Source organism: Polyergus mexicanus, unplaced genomic scaffold (genome assembly GCF_030449975.1).
Source record: "Polyergus mexicanus isolate NDT 795.1 unplaced genomic scaffold, iyPolMexi1.0 SCAF_82, whole genome shotgun sequence".
Classification (NCBI taxonomy): domain Eukaryota; kingdom Metazoa; phylum Arthropoda; class Insecta; order Hymenoptera; family Formicidae; genus Polyergus; species Polyergus mexicanus.
The window spans coordinates 1-5,000 of NW_027223402.1; the positions used below are offsets into that span (position 1 = coordinate 1).

Here is a 5,000-nt window from a genome sequence, read left to right on the forward strand (position 1 = left end):
AAGCAGTGGTATCAACGCAGAGTACTCGTTCTTGTCTTTTCGAGAACGTTTAAAACGAACGATACAGGAGAGATTTATTATTGTTTAAGAGGAGAGAAGAAAACACAAACGGCGATTTGTGTTGTGCTTTATCGGACAGAGTCCGAGTAAAACGTCTCTATGAGGGAAGAGACTATTGTATTTACGCTCTCGTCGACAAAATTTCGACGAGCTCGAGCTCGCGCTCGCTAAGCAAAAAGCCGTGTCGTCGCCGACCGCCTGGCCGTCCGGTTGGGTATTATAAGAGGGTACGACGTGTCGCGCTTCGGCGCTTATTCTATGCACACACTTTTATTACGAGCACAGCATTGCCACGAGTCGGTGTCGCAAGACCGAATGGCTCTTATGTGGCGCGCACGCATCTAGTGTGTTGGCCGCGCGATTCCCTCTCGTCTTGGACGCAGCAGCGGAATCGTCGCGCTTACCGAACGTTTACTCCACGGATACGAGTGGCGTGGAAGGACGGATTACAACGTTCTTCCCGCACGCTTTGTACGCCGTAGCGAAATATAAGTGCGTGCTAAAAGCACGATAGCACATTTATCCTCGACGTCTAAGCATCGGCATCGTCGATCTAGCGTCAGGGTAAATCGCGCGGTCCTCGCGATCGCGCGTTTACATTGGGAGAATGAGAATGAGTATGATCTTTTTATAATACACAATATAAAATGGAGAATGATCTTGAAGTAAGAGAGGAGGAGGTTTATTATATACACGGACCGCCTCGCTCCTCTCACGAAGACGAGACGCACGCATAAAGTGTGTTGCGTAATAAGTAAGTAAGTAGATAGAGAGTGTCGCCGACCGGCTAATAAAGACCGGCGGCGCGAGAAGTAAGAGCTTAATAGCGACGGGCCTTCGGGCTCGCTCGCGAGTTACCGCTCCACGCGAGTAACCGAACACGAAGCTCCCTGGTTGATCCTGCCAGTAGTCATATGCTTGTCTCAAAGATTAAGCCATGCATGTCTCAGTGCATGCCGAATTAAGGTGAAACCGCGAATGGCTCATTAAATCAGTTATGGTTCATTAGATTGTACCCACATTTACTTGGATAACTGTGGTAATTCTAGAGCTAATACATGCAAAACAGAGTCCCGACCAGTGATGGAAGGGACGCTTTTATTAGATCAAAACCAATCGGTGGCGGGCGGTTCGCCGTTCGTCCACCGTTTATTTTGGTGACTCTGAATAACTTTGTGCTGATCGCACGGTCCTAGCACCGGCGACGCATCTTTCAAATGTCTGCCTTATCAACTGTCGATGGTAGGTTCTGCGCCTACCATGGTTGTAACGGGTAACGGGGAATCAGGGTTCGATTCCGGAGAGGGAGCCTGAGAAACGGCTACCACATCCAAGGAAGGCAGCAGGCGCGCAAATTACCCACTCCCGGCACGGGGAGGTAGTGACGAAAAATAACGATACGGGACTCATCCGAGGCCCCGTAATCGGAATGAGTACACTTTAAATCCTTTAACGAGGATCCATTGGAGGGCAAGTCTGGTGCCAGCAGCCGCGGTAATTCCAGCTCCAATAGCGTATATTAAAGTTGTTGCGGTTAAAAAGCTCGTAGTTGAATCTGTGTCGCACACCGTCGGTTCACCGCTCGCGGTGTTTAACTGGCGTGATGTGGGACGTCCTACCGGTGGGCTTAGCCTCGCGAGGGGCGGCCCAACTAATATCCCGTCGCGGTGCTCTTTACTGAGTGTCGAGTCGGGCCGGTACGTTTACTTTGAACAAATTAGAGTGCTTAAAGCAGGCTACCTTCGCCTGAATACTGCGTGCATGGAATAATGGAATAGGACCTCGGTTCTATTTTGTTGGTTTTCGGAACCCCGAGGTAATGATTAATAGGGACAGATGGGGGCATTCGTATTGCGACGTTAGAGGTGAAATTCTTGGATCGTCGCAAGACGGACAGAAGCGAAAGCATTTGCCAAAAATGTTTTCATTAATCAAGAACGAAAGTTAGAGGTTCGAAGGCGATCAGATACCGCCCTAGTTCTAACCATAAACGATGCCAGCTAGCGATCCGCCGAAGTTCCTCCGATGACTCGGCGGGCAGCTTCCGGGAAACCAAAGCTTTTGGGTTCCGGGGGAAGTATGGTTGCAAAGCTGAAACTTAAAGGAATTGACGGAAGGGCACCACCAGGAGTGGAGCCTGCGGCTTAATTTGACTCAACACGGGAAACCTCACCAGGCCCAGACACCGGAAGGATTGACAGATTGATAGCTCTTTCTTGATTCGGTGGGTGGTGGTGCATGGCCGTTCTTAGTTGGTGGAGCGATTTGTCTGGTTAATTCCGATAACGAACGAGACTCTAGCCTGCTAAATAGGCGTACCTTATGGTATCGCGAAGGCCCCCGGCTTCGGCTGGCGGGTTTTTACTACCAACGTACAAACAAATCTTCTTAGAGGGACAGGCGGCTTCTAGCCGCACGAGATTGAGCAATAACAGGTCTGTGATGCCCTTAGATGTTCTGGGCCGCACGCGCGCTACACTGAAGGAATCAGCGTGTGTTCCCTGGCCGAAAGGCCCGGGTAACCCGCTGAACCTCCTTCGTGCTAGGGATTGGGGCTTGCAATTGTTCCCCATGAACGAGGAATTCCCAGTAAGCGCGAGTCATAAGCTCGCGTTGATTACGTCCCTGCCCTTTGTACACACCGCCCGTCGCTACTACCGATTGAATGATTTAGTGAGGTCTTCGGACTGGTGCGCGGCAATGTCTCGGCATTGCCGATGTTGCCGGGAAGATGACCAAACTTGATCATTTAGAGGAAGTAAAAGTCGTAACAAGGTTTCCGTAGGTGAACCTGCGGAAGGATCATTAACGTTCCGGAGGTCCTGCTCTGCGTCTCGAGTCTTTTGGACGCGCGCTCGCAGCAGTCGGCGACTGAATGGACAAAGAAAACAGATACGAAAGTAAAATGGAATTGACGGATTATATCCCGCATGTACTAATACGACGACGCGCGTCGAACGCCGCGCGCCTCTGCGACGACCCGAGAGAGAAAGGGAAGCCAGCAGCAGAGCGCCGTCGGCCTTTTTCGGTGCGGTCGGCGTCGTGCGAGCGGGATGGAGGAGGAGAGGATTATCCGAGACTCTCTCCTTAAGCTTCGTAGCCGCAACCGGCGTCGCGTCGCGTCGCGCGCGACCCGTTGAGGCTCGTTGCGCAAATTGCGAAATTACATGAATGCGATTCGGAGCAGAAGACGCTTTCCCGATCGCGCTCTTGCCAAGCGCAGAGTTACGATCCGGCGTTAGCGCGTACCGGTGGTAACCTACGCCCGTCCGTGCGTCCGCAACGCTCGTGAACGCGCCCCTCCCCGCACCGGGGCAGCGGTCAGCGTGTTTGTACGCGAGCGCGCGGCTATCGGACGAACGGGCGAGAGGACGGATCACACCCGATCAAGTCCGACGGTTTCTTCAAAGAACATTCCGCCCCGGCTCTTCCAAATATATATATTATTATATTATATGTACGGGGAAGAGACGCTCCGATCGCGAAACAACTTTTGTGCCGTAGCCTCCCCAGCGGTGGCGGCGGTCCGCGCGCGTGCTCGGACGCGCGCGGCCAGGCTGATCGAAGGGCCAACGATTTTATCTCTCTCTCTTCGGAGAGGAGACTAAGATGGATGAACGAAGCGTTCGTTGAACGCAAGAATTGCAAAACGATTACCCTGAACGGTGGATCACTTGGCTCGTGGGTCGATGAAGAACGCAGCTAATTGCGCGTCAACTTGTGAACTGCAGGACACATGAACATCGACATTTCGAACGCACATTGCGGTCCACGGATACAATTCCCGGACCACGCCTGGCTGAGGGTCGTTTTAGTACCTCGAAACTGCTTGCGCCTTTGCGCGCCGGGCCACCGTGCCCGTTCGCGCAAACGGTGTACGAGCGATAGTTGGACGTTCGCCCGAGACGAGCCGTCCCGAGAGGCGGCCCCTTGGCGTCGTCTGAAATAACACCGAGGAAAAGGAAGAGTGAGAGCAGCGTACGCACACACGCAGTAAGTAAAGATAGGGAGCCTGCGCGCGCGCGCCCGGAAACTGTCGAAGGAGAGAGGGAGTAGAAGACACGCGCACACACGTTGCGTTATCCCTCTCGCGGTCTCCCGGTGCGCCAGCGCGCGCTCGCGCCTCTTACGCGCGAGTCTTGGTGCGCGCCACCTTCCGCGCAAACGGTAGGAGAGAACCGCGGCGCGTCGTCGCCCGGCGGTACGCGGAGAGAAAAGAGCGAGAGAGCCCTCCTTAACGCGGGTGAATCGCGAGCCGACCGCTTGTCCGAGTCCACGAAATTCTCGAAAACGAATATAGGGGACCGGCACGCGTCGTCGTGTACTCGTCGAATCCGATTCGCCCCGTCGTATCCCATATCCGTGCATAACACACGATATGCGGAGAGAAAATTTGAAGGATGTGGGTGATAGAGATGTACGTGTACGCGCACACTCGCTCGCAATGTATCTCGCGTCCCCGGCGATCGAAGATGACGCGATCCGCGCCGATCTTATTCGTTGTTTGCAAGCAGACAACTCGAACGAGATTCGATCGGCTTACATTTCCTCCTATTAGCGGCTGCGAGCCGCGCGTGGAAGAATCGTTGTCACAAACAACACGTCTCCTCGCCACTCCTCCGAGTACAATGCGAAGCCGCTGTGCCGGCGCTGCCGCTCTCCCGACGCTCGCTCTCTAAGTGAGAAAAGAGCCGGCGGAGGAGGCGGCGCGGCCACGGTTATCGAAAACTAAACTCTTTGACGACCTCAGAGCAGGCGAGATTACCCGCTGAATTTAAGCATATTATTAAGCGGAGGAAAAGAAACTAACTAGGATTTCCTTAGTAGCGGCGAGCGAACAGGAAAGAGCCCAGCACCGAATCCCGCGGTTCCGCCGCAGGGAAATGTGGTGTTTGGGAGGATCCGCTTATCCCGAGGTGTCGCGTCGCGTCCAAGTCCAT

General features: G+C 53.8%; 2 non-coding genes and 1 pseudogene across 2 annotated transcripts; all 3 read left to right on the plus strand.

Annotated features, from left to right (window-relative positions):
* Positions 1-947: 947 nt before the first annotated feature.
* LOC138944069 (small subunit ribosomal RNA) lies at positions 948-2,868 on the plus strand. Its single transcript, XR_011448643.1, has one exon. It is a non-coding gene; the product is annotated as a small subunit ribosomal RNA (ribosomal RNA).
* An 846-nt stretch (positions 2,869-3,714) lies between these two features.
* Positions 3,715-3,869, plus strand: LOC138944059 (5.8S ribosomal RNA). Its single transcript, XR_011448636.1, has one exon. It is a non-coding gene; the product is annotated as a 5.8S ribosomal RNA (ribosomal RNA).
* Positions 3,870-4,801: 932 nt separating this feature from the next.
* The window catches only part of LOC138944063 (large subunit ribosomal RNA), a 7,425-nt pseudogene continuing 7,226 nt past the window's right edge, over positions 4,802-5,000 (plus strand).